Consider the following 13,153-nt stretch of genomic DNA (forward strand, 5'->3'; position numbering starts at 1 on the left):
TGGAGAAAATATGTCATTGCCACACAGTCACTGGGCCATATTTTGCTCGGTGAAGCAGTACGACTTCACTTTTAGTGTTAATTAGAAAAGGAAAAAACAAAAAGAAAATAAAACATACAGAACACTTTTTGAAATGATTGGTAATTATAATACTCAAATCTCTGTTTACTCCTCTTGAATTTCCATGCCACCCTCTGAGTCTCAGGTGGCTCTTTGACACCATCTGTGATCACATGAAGTTTGAGCAACCAGGGCTTGGGTGCTTCATATTGGCTCCAGTAACCCTTGTTTTGGTCAATGCATTTATTTTTTCCTAACTGTAGCTGTTTCACCATCATTTCCCTTAAATTGGCACTACTTTTCCTTGGATAAGTAATATGGCTGATGAAGCCAAGCATGGGTCTGGTTACGAATGAAATATGTAATGAAGCTAAGTAGTTAATATTGGGTGTATTATAATGTCCACAAATACAAATAAAACATTCAAAATCTTAGCTACACTTCATTAATATAGACACATTTACTTTGTCTTTATCAAAAAAATTCCATGATAGGGTTGTCTTAGGGTTGCCATAAGTCAAAACTGACTTTAAGGCACATAACAACAACAACACAGAAACGATCACAGAAAGAGAAGAAATGAGTAACAGTATTGCAGAAATTATACATACAGAACTGTTTTCAACAAAAAATGTCATATAATTATCTCACCTCTTTCTTTGCTTCTTTATTTACGATCTGCTCAGAAATTTCTTGGGTACTAGATGAGATCATGTGGTTTGCAGGGATGTTTGAGTCCGCCACAGAAAAAACAGGAATGAGAGGCCGAAGAAATCTGAAGTCACTGCTCAAGGATCCACCAGTTAAACAAACATCATACTGATAATTCCTGGAAAGTGACCCACTCTGAGAATCAGTACAGTTCTCTGGGAAGTCAGGCCTGGAAGGAGGAAAGTGAGGAGGGGCAGCAATAAAAGTGCCTCCAGGATCTTTCTTGCACATTTTGATAATAGCAAAGGAAATAATGCAAAACAGAAACACAGAAGAGACAGATGCCAAGCAGATCACCAAATACATGGTCAAAGTTCCCTCTTCTTCATGCTCTTGTGGACGGACATCCACCACCTTCAAATAAGGATCAGAAAAGCCATCCAAGTATGTTGAGTGTTCAGTGCTGGTCTGACCAGGTACACCATTGTCTTTGACCGCATAACAAGCCTTTGTTGCTTGTGTCTCGCTCAGTTAGTGGTCTCTGGTTTTCCCCTCTCCATTCTGGGCTCCTATGCTGAAAAGGCCAGGATCTGTGGCCTTCAGAAGTTCATAGAAAGCCAAGATTCTGACCAGAATCTCGATCCAACAGCCACCACTTTGGTGACCAGATATCCAGCCTCTGCCATCTTGGGCAACAGCTCATTGCAGGGTGATGTGCTGTTTTGAAGCGGATAGAGGAAGAAGGGAGCATTGTCATTTTCATCTGCAACCACAACTCGCACAACAACATCAGAGCTCAGAGGAGGAGTACCACCATCTGTAGCCCTCACTGTGACTTTGAAATCTTTTATTTGCTCATAGTCCAGAGATCGGAGGGCATACATGTTTCCAGTTTCAGAGTTGATGGAGATGTAAGAGGCGGCAGGGCTACCACCAAATTTTCCAGGCAAAAGTGAATAGGTGACTTTGCCATTCTGTTCCATGTCTAGATCAACAGCATGAACTGAGCCAATTAGTAGTCCTGGAATATTATTTTCTTGTATTGTCATTTCAAATAAAGATTTTTCAAATACTGGAGTGTTGTCATTGACATCTGATATTTGAATATGAATAAGTCTTGTTGAAGTGAGCCTAGGAGAACCCCGGTCTATGGCTGTGATGGTGACATTATATTCACTGACTTTCTCTCTATCCAGGGCACTTTGGATAACAAGCTGGTAAAAGTTATTTTTGGTAGCTTTTAATACAAAGGGAAGTTTCAGTTCAACAGAACAGGCAGTTTTACCATTGTCCCCAGAGTCTTCATCTGTGACGCTAAAAAGGGCCACCACTGTCTCTAAGGGAGAATCCTCTTGTATAATGTTCTTAAGGGATATGACTGAAACTTCAGGGATGCTGTCATTCATGTCTTCCACTTCTACCAGAACTTTGCACTGTCCCGAAAGTCCTCCTCCATCAGTTGCTTTGATACTCATATCGTAACTGGATTCTTTTTCATAATCTATTTCTCCCAAAACAGTGATTTCCCCAGTCATTTCATTCAAGTGGAACAAGTCAAGTATTTTTTGAGGCACTCGATGGAAGGAATAGGTGATCTGAGCATTTGATCCAAAATCCAAATCTCTGGCTTCCACTTTGGCGACCAGAGTATCCCGAGGGCTATTTTCCTTTATTCTTACTTTGTATTCAGACTGAGTGAACTGAGGGAAATTATCATTGATATCTGAGACTTTAATATTTATCTGAACTGTGCCTGTTCTCTTTGGTATCCCTCCATCAACAGCCATAAGTGTTAGTCCAAAGAATGACTCTTTCTCCCTGTCTAGAGGTTTCTCCACAACGAGATCCACATATTTGCTTCCATCCTTATTGTTTTCCACACCTAACTTGAAATGGTCATTGGAAGTGAGGGTGTAGTTTTGGATGCTGTTTTCCCCCAGATCCTCATCCTGAGCAGATTCCAAAGGGAATTTCGTATTTCTAGGAACATTCTCAGGGACCTCTAACTCATATTCATGTTTGGAGAATCTGGGAGAATTGTCATTCACATCTTCTATTCTTATTTCAATGCTGTAAAACTCCAAGGGGTCTTCCAGCACAATTTGAGAAAATAGTAGGCAAGGTTCAGTCTGGCCACACAAAGCTTCTCTGTCTATTTTGTCATTTATTAATAGATTGCCAGAGTGGGTATCAAAGGAGAAATACTGCTTGGAGCTTTTGGACACTAGCTGGGCTCTGCGAGCAGAAAGCTCCCCAATTCCTAGTTTCAAATCTTTCAGCACATTAGCTACTAAGGATCCACTTTTCTTCTCTTCAGGCACAGAATAATGAATGGAAACACACATCACTTCAGACACAGAGAACAAGAGCAAAAGATACAGACCTTGTGTGTTTCTGAGGTCACCTTCCATGCTTCCAGCCTCTTCCAGGGAAAATCTTCAAATCCTTCTCTTTATACAAACTTTTGTCTTCTGAGTTACTGTGAAAATTATTTTTGTTCTCCAATAGTTAAAGCGTTGCTCTCTTTAATTTGTATTTCCTTCAAAGATCAAGATCCTGCTTCCCTCTCACTCATTTTCATCTGATCACATTCGCAGCTTTCCTAACTCAGTCGCTCCAGTGCAAATTTGTAAATGACAATGAGTTTGCCAATCCTGCCACCTTGTGGTCTACTCAGAAAAATACACTAACATTGTATATACTCAAAAAACAACCAAAGAGAAATTATTTTTATCTCTTATATCCAGTGAATCATCCATATATTGAACATTATTTCACCTTTCACGTGAATAAAACATTAAACAACCAAGCGAAATAAAACAAGTATAATATATTTCATATAGTAGTTCAAAATAGCGCCAGTCTACACTCTCCTGTAGTTTCAGAGACGTAAGCATCAACAAAATATACTGGATTGTTGCAGATCTGTACATACAAGATGGGATATATACCTCACCTTAGAATTCTGGGAACTGTAGTTGTGAATAATTGATTTAAGATATTTATATCTTCCCAGCTGTGTGCACATTCTGTTTTATGCTCACCCTTTTCACACACAAAAAACCCAAACTCTTCAAATTCTTCTTTTTATACTTCTTCCTATACTACTTTCTCCTTAGGGATAACAATAATTTTCCTGTAAAGGTCAAAGATGCTGTCCACTAGCAGAATTTGTAATATGGCAGTGGTGGACAGGGAAAGATGTCCATTATTTCTAACCACCACAATCAGACTTTGCTTCATGGCATCTTATATATTACTGGCCTCATGGCTTTCACTTCTCCGTTTTGGACCCAGTCTGGTTTCTGCGGCCTTTAGGAGGTGATAGGAAAGCCAAGAGTTATGACCACAGTCTCTGCCCACAGCCCATCTTGGTGACCAGGTAGTCAGCTGCTGCTCCCCAGGGCAAAGAGGGCATTGTCATTTTCATCTAGGATATGGATTCAGACCAGAACCTCTGAACTCATTGAAGGAGAACCTTTATCCACATCCTGGATTGTTACACTAAACACTTTAAATTCCTCAAAATCTAGAGATTGGATGGCATATAGATTCCTGTTTCAGAGTTGATGGAAATGTAAGACGATGCAGGGCAATCCCTCACCTTCTCAGACAAAAGGGAATAGATCACTTGGGCACTGTGCTCTGTCCTGATCCACAGCTTGGACTAAGGCAATGAAAAGGCCTGGAACATTGTTTTCCTGTAAATGCATGTCATAGAACCTTTCAAATCTTGGTTGTCATTAATATCAGAGATTGGAATGGTAATAATTTTCACTGAAGTAACCCTGGAAGAGTTCCTATCAGTGGCTGTAATGGTGATGTTATCTTCAGGAGTATTTATGGGAGCTGGTCATTTTTTTAAAAATGAATTTATTTTTTAAAGAAGGTGGTAATATTGCCATTCAAATCTATGAGTTTCAATGCTGTTCAGATGCACAAATTTTCCAGTATTATTTCAGAGAGGACACGAGAGTCTTTCTGACCACACAAACCCTCTCAGTCTATTTTATTCTTTAATATCAATTTCCCAGAGTGAAGATCCAGCTGGAAATACTGCTTGGAGTTCTTAGAAACCAGTCTGGCTTTCCGAGCAGACAACTCTTTGACATCCACTTTCAAATCTTCTAACGCATGAGCTACCACAGATCCCCTTTTTATTTCCTCTGGGATTAAATAGTAGAGGGGCTCACCCACCCCAATGCTGAAGAGATACATAAGAAACAAGCAAAAATGCCTGGTATGGTGGTGTATTTCCATTTCCTGCTTCTTTCAAGGAAGATGGCAAACTCAACATGGCCCTTCACAAAACAATGGCTGAGGTTTCCTTTTCACTTTTTCCTACATTCCCAACAGAATCAAGGAATGATAGAATGAGTGTAAGTCATTGCTCAATGCAGAAACTCCAAGTTGAGCATCCTCAACAGATAGCTGTCCAGTCACTTTCTGATCTTGTCCAGAGAAAAAAAACCCAACACATCTTTCGATAATTTGTTTTGTTTCTCAACCACCATCAAGACATTTTTTTTTCTAATGTTCAAAGTCTACTCGTCTGTAACTCAGAACCATTAGACCTGGTATAATCCTCTGGGGCGTCATGGAATAAGCCTGCATTCTCCTCTCTGTAACATCCCTTTAGATATTTAGAGTACAACCATATCACCTCTCAGTCTTTTCTTCACTAATGTTAACTTGCCCGTCTCCCTCAACCTTTCTCATATGTTTTGTTCCCCATACTTCTTACCATCTCTGCTGCCTTTCTCTGGACCTGCCTGACCTTGTCTATATCCTTCTTAAAAATGGGTATCAAGAACTGAATACAATGCTCCAGATGAGGCCTGTATAGTGGAGAATATAGTGGAACTATGACTTCCCTTGATCTGGAAACTATGGTTCGCAGGCTAAAATAGTATTTGCCTAATTTGCTGCTGGCTTATGTTCAATTTATGATCAACAATAATCCCAAGTTTTTCACATTTACTACTGCTAAGCCAAATATCTGAGTTCCTATACCTGTACATTTGATTTTCATGGTCCAAATGTAGAATTTTGCATTTGTCTCCACTGAATTTCATTATATTAATTTCAGCCCAATTTTCTAGTTTATCAAAATCTTTTTGGATTCCTTTTCTGTCTTCCGATGTGTCAGCTACAACTTGTTTTGTATCATCTGCAAACTTGATAAGGATTCCCACTACTCTATCACTATCCTAAATCATTAATAAAAATGTTGACTGGTCCCAAAACAGAACCCCGAAACGCACTGTTTAAGACTTTCCTCCAATCTGAAGTGCAACCACTGATGACAAGTCTTTGTACGTGGTTTTCCATCTGATTGTGGAGCCATATGATCGGACTTCCATCTATTCCACATTTACTCAGTTTGCTAGTCACAATATCATGAGGGATATATCCTTTGGTGCATTTATTTATGGAAATAGGTTTGGCTGCTTTATTTCTATTGATCTTCTTTCAGAGAAGAGTAGTACCTTCTTTAAGATTCTTTTGTCTAAAGGCCAAAGCTTTGGGGAAATGAATGCAATGTTTGATTTCTCCTGTTTTATACAATGGTACCACCTTGTGTAAAATTCCACAGCCAAAGTTTCTCAATTCTGCTACAATAATTTATGTGAAAATGTGAACATTTTGCAACAGAAACATCTAATCTGTATGTGTCATATGGATCCATATCCTCTAGGAATTATTATTTTTTAAATGGTGGTTGTGTTTCACAATATGTTCAAAATATACAGACTTCTTTAGAATAAACCCACAACGAGGCTTCTATAATATTAATTCAGCAGATGTTCTAAAGGGAATAACTACAGTATAGGCATGACTATGTCCTTTTAGTGGACTTTTAAACTGTCAAAAAGATTGGATAATAGAGCCTTTGGCTATACCTATCACACAACATCATCTTCCTCTTGTCTGTCACTGCCTTATGTTGCAATCATGGTTAGACCACACCTTGCCACTGATGGGGAAAACCCATCAACAAGCTCCCTATTGTACTGGTATAGTTACAGTCCTAAGGTGCAGGAAATTGCTCCTGGGCAGTTCTGGGATTGCAAGGTCATGTGGTATCAGTGTCTCCTCTTATCCCCATCCTCCCTCCCTTTCAGTATTCCAGAACAGTCTGTTTGTGTTTTTTTAAACTTTATTTTATTTACTTATTTTGTGTTTGATTTTTTTTCTTAAACCACATTAGCATAACTCTGGAATTGTGTAAAAAACAAAACACACATACAACTGAAAGGCATGCTGGGTAGGACATAGGGCAGAGAAGTGGGGTTAAGGATAAAGGTGGAAGAGAACACATGGAACCAACAACAGCAGTCATGCTATTGAAGGGACATGTGGCAAGGAGTCCCAAACTGGTACGCATGAATGTCCTTTCGTTTATGCAATTGCCGGCAAGAATGGCGGTTGTGTGATAAATTCCATTAAGTAAGCCATATGGAAAACTGGCTGTGAAAGAAAATACATCAGAAATGTATACCCTTTACTGACCCTCAGGGGCTCAGGATGTATCCTTTTTAATTCAAGTTATGTTTCCTTTTCAATTGAGTTTCATCAAAAATTGCATTAGGATTTTTCTCATTTATCCAACACTCCTTCACTTCCTGATGTGTTTAGCATGCTTAAGCTGGAAATGGCTCCAAAATGAGGATACTTTGGATGTCTAGGCCACATTCTCATTCATAATGAGAAAAGCGGTATACAAATAAAATTTATTATTATTATTTATTATAATTTCAGCCACAGAAATATTCAGGAATCTAAGTTGCTCTTGAGTTCATAAAGAACCCCCATACAATCCTCTTTGGAAGAAAAGATGGAATGGCTTTTTTATTTCAGGACAGAAATCAATGAGTTACAGTCGGCATAGTTGTCTTTTCATGGTTAGCTGGTTTAAACTAGTTGGTTTAAACCATGGTTTAAACCTAATTATTTTTTTTAAAAAACATTCCTTTTGAAAAAAAAAAGATTATCCATATACATATTTTTAAAGTACAGCTACTATTACTATTTTCCAACCTTTTTACTGGAACAACAATCACTGTTTAAATGTAAATATTTTAACTCAAACAGTTTATTGGCAGTTGTTCATTGCTAGACCAGTATCGAGTATCAGTTGCTTCTTTTTACTCACTTTATTTTATACTGCAAGAAATGGCATTCAGAAACAAATCCGTCAGTTAACATACAACCAAAACATCTTGCTTTAAAAAATGACTTTTTAAAAGAACAATTATTATTTAAGCCAGTGGCCACAATATCTGAACTGCATTTTGCTTCTTAATTTTCTGATTTAGTCCTATATTGCTGCATGCACACACACACACTCACAAAACCTGCTTCAAACCAAAACTTGTTTGTTTGTTTGTTTGTTTGTCTTAACTGCTTTTTCCCAACCCTGTCTCTGATGGATTACCTTTGAAGGAGGTGAAAAACAGAATAATGAAGGCATAACAAAATACAGGTCAAAAGTAAGAAATTGAATGACAATGATGTTGACTGAGTGCTTCAAGAAGTAATGTTTTCTGGTTTTTTTAAAAAAATTGCTTCTCAGGGCATTTTACAGGCATTTTGATGGGAAGACGGGAAGTCTCAGGCCACTAGAACCATGAAGCTGAATGATAGGAGATTAGGGAGCCCTGGTGGCACAGTGGTTAGATGCCAATATTGCACCCACAACATTGTGAGTTCAATCCCAGGGCTCCCAGGTTGACTCAACCTTCCATCCTTTCGTAGGTCAACAAAATAAGTATCCAACTTGTTGGGGACGATTGGCTAACACACTGTAAACTGCTGAGAGGGTGCTTATGAAGAGCTATATAAATGTAAACGCTATTGCTATTGCTATTCAGCATGTAAATGCTATTGCTATTGCTATTTTTAAAGAAGACCTTTCATACAGCACATATACCACACTGCTTGCTGATAATGACTTGGACAGCTATCAACGGCTGTTAGTCAACATACCCATAATATACACCATCCTTAGGATCAGAGGCAGTCAGCCTCCACATATCAATTGCTAGGGAACAATAGACAGAGGATGCAATTGTACCCACATACTGCTTATGGATGTCCTCTAGGTAACTAGTGACCACTCGGGAAACAGAATGCTAATCTTTTGGATTGACAGGAAACATAATTGGCAGATTTCATAAAAATGAAAGTCAAACCAAGACCATCTGCTTTATGACCTTTGGTTGTTTCTGCATTAGTAATATCATGTAACTTGTTTCTATGGCACCCTTTGAGTATAACTCTGTGTATGGTTGTACAATATCAATAGGGCAAGCATAGTTGTTCCATTTAGCCATAGGTATAAACAGTAAGTTCACATATACAGTATGCCTGAGCTGTACGCGGACGCATTACACATGGCTTCAAGCTTATGCTGAAGCCGAACGACAATAAAACATATGGCATGCGCCCCCACCCCATTGTTTCAATGGGGTGTGAGCATATGCAGAATTCCCCTTACGTGGGGGGATCAAGAATTGATCCCCTTCGTAAGGGAAGGGTCCACTGTATTTTCATCCTAGGAACATTATCACACCTATTTAAAAAACCAGAAATATGTGGTAGTCACATTGCCAGATTTCATTCAGTCAAGTGGCATGGCTTTACCTTTAAATGTTTAAAAAGTCGAAAACAAGAAACCTACCTCAATATTCAAACTTCTGCATCCTGAACTCACATATCCATGACATTTCAGATCTCAGATGAGTCTTTGAGCGAACTAATAACTAAATGATTACTGAAAATTCTGTGGGTTTGGATGTTCAGGTCAGCTCTGTTTTTGCTCAATGTTATTTTTTTTAACAGCTACTGCATTACATCCTTTTCTCTATGTAATTACAATGACTTCTTCCTGGATCAATAAAAGTTAATCCAGCCATAAATGGAACAGGTTTTGGATGGGTGATGTTCCAACATGAGGGAGCCACTTCTAATTTGGGGTGTGACAATATACTCAAATTCAAACAATAACGGCAAAAAGTGCGCAATACTTCCTCATTACATTCCCAGATCTGAGCAAAACTTATTTTTACCAATCAATTATATGATCACATTGATCACAGAAGGAGAACTGGATCATTAGAGAAATTATACTGGAGAAATTATTTCACCTATGTATGAAATCTACAAGCAACTGAGGACCAGGACGAAATGATATCCTGGGACTAAGAAGAAGGCAAAATATCAAACAATTGAAAAATACACCATTCTCTCACCTGTTCCTTTGATTTACTGTCTTCCAAACAATTAGGCAGGTCTTGGGAACCAGAAGAGCTGTTGTGGTTCACAGCCAAGTTTGGATCCGCCACCGAAAAAACAGGAATGAGAGGCCGAAGAAATCTGAAGTCACTGCTTAAAGATCCACCAGTTAAACAAACATCATACTGATAATTCCTGGAAAGTGACCCACTCTGAGAATCGGTACAGTTCTCTGGGATATCAGGCCTGGAAGGGAGAAAGTGAGGAGGAGGACCAATAAAAGTGCCCCCAGAGTCTTTCTTGCACATTTTGATAATAGCAAAGGAAATAATGCAAAACAGAAACACAGAAGAGACGGACGCCAAGCAGATCACCAAATACATGGTCAAGGTCCCCTCTTCGTCATGCTCTTGTGGACGGACATCCACCACCTTCAAATAAGGATCAGAAAAGCCATCCACCAAAAGTATGTTGAGTGTTGCAGTGCTGGTCTGACCAGGTACACCATTGTCTTTGACCGCAATAACAAGCTTCTGTTTGCTTGAGTCTCGCTCAGTCAGTGGTCTCCTGGTTTTCACCTCTCCATTCTGGGCTCCTATGCTGAAAAGGCCAGGGTCTGTGGCCTTCAGAAGTTCATAAGAAAGCCAAGAGTTCTGACCAGAATCTCGATCCACAGCCACCACTTTGGTGACCAGATATCCAGCCTCCGCCATTTTGGGGAGCAGCTCATTGCAGGATGATGTGCTGTTTTGAAGCGGATATAGGAAGAAGGGAGCATTGTCATTTTCATCTGCAACCACAACTCGCACAACAACATCAGAGCTCAGAGGAGGAGTACCACCATCTGTAGCCTTCACCATGACTTTGAAATCTTTTATTTGCTCATAGTCCAGAGATCGGAGGGCATACATGTTTCCAGTTTCAGAGTTGATGGAGATGTAAGAGGCGGCAGGGCTACCACCAAACTTTCCAGGCAAAAGTGAATAGGTCACTTTGCCATTCTGTTCCATGTCTAGATCAACAGCATGAACGGAGCCAATTAGTAGTCCTGGAATATTATTTTCTTGTAATGTCATTTCAAATAAAGACTTATCAAATACTGGGCAGTTGTCATTGACATCAGAGATCTGCACATGTATAATTCTTGTTGAGGTGAGCCTAGGAGTGCCCCGGTCAATGGCTGTGATGGAGATGTTATACTCAGAGACTTGCTCTCTGTCCAGGGGACTTTGGACAACAAGTTGGTAATAGTTCTTCTTTGTGGTGATTAAAACAAAGGGAAGGTTCATCTCAACAGAACAGGCAGTTTTTCCATTGTCTCCAAAATCCTGATCGGTAACACTTAAGAAAGCAATCACTGTGTTCAGAGGAGAATCTTCTTGGATGATATTTGTGAGAGATATAACAGAGACCTCTGGGGCATTGTCATTCACATCCTCAACCTCAACCAATACCTTGCACTGACCAGAAAGCCCCCCTCCATCAGTCCCTTTGATGCTCATGTCATAACTGGTTTCCTTTTCATAATCAATTTCTCCCAAAACAGTGATTTCTCCAGTCACTGCATTCAAATGAAACAATTCAAGTATTTTTTCAGACACTCTATGGAAAGAGTAGGTGATCTCAGCATTTGATCCAAAATCCAAATCTCTGGCTTCCACTTTGGCAACCAGAGTATCCTGAGGGCTATTTTCCTTTAGTCTTACTTTGTATTCAGACTGAGTGAACTGAGGGGAATTATCATTGATATCTGAGACTTTAATATTTATTTGAACTGTGCCTGTTCTCTGTGGTATCCCTCCATCAACAGCCATAAGTGTTAGTTCAAAGAATGGCTCCCTCTCCCTGTCTAGAGGTTTCTCCACAATGAGATCCACATATTTGCTTCCATCCTTATTGCTTTCCACACCCAGCTTGAAATGTTCATTGGAACTGAGGGTGTAGTTTTGGATGCTGTTTTCCCCCAGATCCTCATCTTGAGCAGATTCCAAAGGGAATTTCATATTTCTAAGAACATTCTCGGGGATTTCTAGCTCAAATTCATGTCTAGAGAATCTGGGAGCATTGTCATTCACATCTTCTATCTTCATCTCAATGCTATAGAGCTCTAAGGGGTTTTGGAGCACAATTTCAGACAATAATAAGCAAGGCTCTGTCTGGCCACATAATTTTTCTCTGTCTATTTTGTCATTTATAAGGATATTCCCAGAGTGGGTATCAAGGTGGAAATACTGGTTAAAGCTTTTGGATACTAGTTGGGCTCTGCGAGCAGAAAGCTCCCCAATTCCCAGTTTCAGATCCTTCACTACATTAGCCACCAGAGACCCACTTTTCTTCTCTTCAGGCACAGAATAATGAACTGAGACACACAACACATTGGTCACAGAGAACAAAAGCAAAAAATACAGACCTTGTTTGTTCTTTAAGCAATCTGCCATGGTTCAGAACTCTCTTATCTTCAATGTCTGTCCAAAATACAAAATATCTGACTTTCTCCCAGTGATTATCTAAACTGATGGGGAAATAAATTTGTCTTACAGTGCTGATAGCTCCATTGAATGTTATCTCCACATCACAGAGAAAATGTTGCTGTATTCTTGTTTCAGAGGCACCTCTGCTGTGAGCTGCTTCTGAATTGCTTCACACAAATCAAAATTCAGAGTTCCAAGCAATGTGTTTGCCTGCACTACCACCATGTGGTTGAATGAGGAAAAACCAGGATGCATATTTCTCACTGAATGGCAAATCAGTACAAAGGACACTTGTCATTACAGGATCTTCTTCTTTTTCTTTTTAAATAAAAATTGCCCCAACTGTTGGGGAAAATTATAAAAAATGTGGCAAACTGGAAGAGCTATAACAGTTGAGTGCCTTTTCTGTGGCAAAGCTCTCTTTACCAATATTTTAAACTCTTAATTTAAACATTTTTGTTTCCACACTTTTAAAAGCCTAATTGTGTACTCTGATTCCTGGACAGGTTCATAAGACACAAATAGTTTTGAGGGCTGGTAACATCTGCTTTTATGATGATGACACTGATGGTTTGGCAAGGAAGGAACATTTAAGTACTCACTGCTGTACCAAAGTCAAGCTTTTAGAGTTACTCTCCTAGTTTCCAAATTGCTGTCAACTTTCAGATTCCAAATTGTTGCTATGAATTTATTACCCTTCTCCTTCTGCTAGGTGTTTTGAAAACAACTCTCCT

The 13,153-nt window shown here is 39.3% G+C and overlaps 1 protein-coding gene and 1 pseudogene across 1 annotated transcript in view; one reads left to right on the forward strand and one right to left on the reverse strand.

Moving 5' to 3' along the window:
* Positions 1–13,153, forward strand: part of LOC121929051 (protocadherin gamma-A5-like) — a 177,596-nt gene that overhangs the window by 96,806 nt on the left and 67,637 nt on the right. The gene's annotated exons all lie outside the window — the stretch shown is intronic.
* LOC121928521 lies at positions 703–3,430 on the reverse strand (annotated as a pseudogene).

Source organism: Sceloporus undulatus, chromosome 4 (assembly GCF_019175285.1).
Source record: "Sceloporus undulatus isolate JIND9_A2432 ecotype Alabama chromosome 4, SceUnd_v1.1, whole genome shotgun sequence".
NCBI classification, from domain to species: Eukaryota; Metazoa; Chordata; class Lepidosauria; order Squamata; family Phrynosomatidae; genus Sceloporus; species Sceloporus undulatus.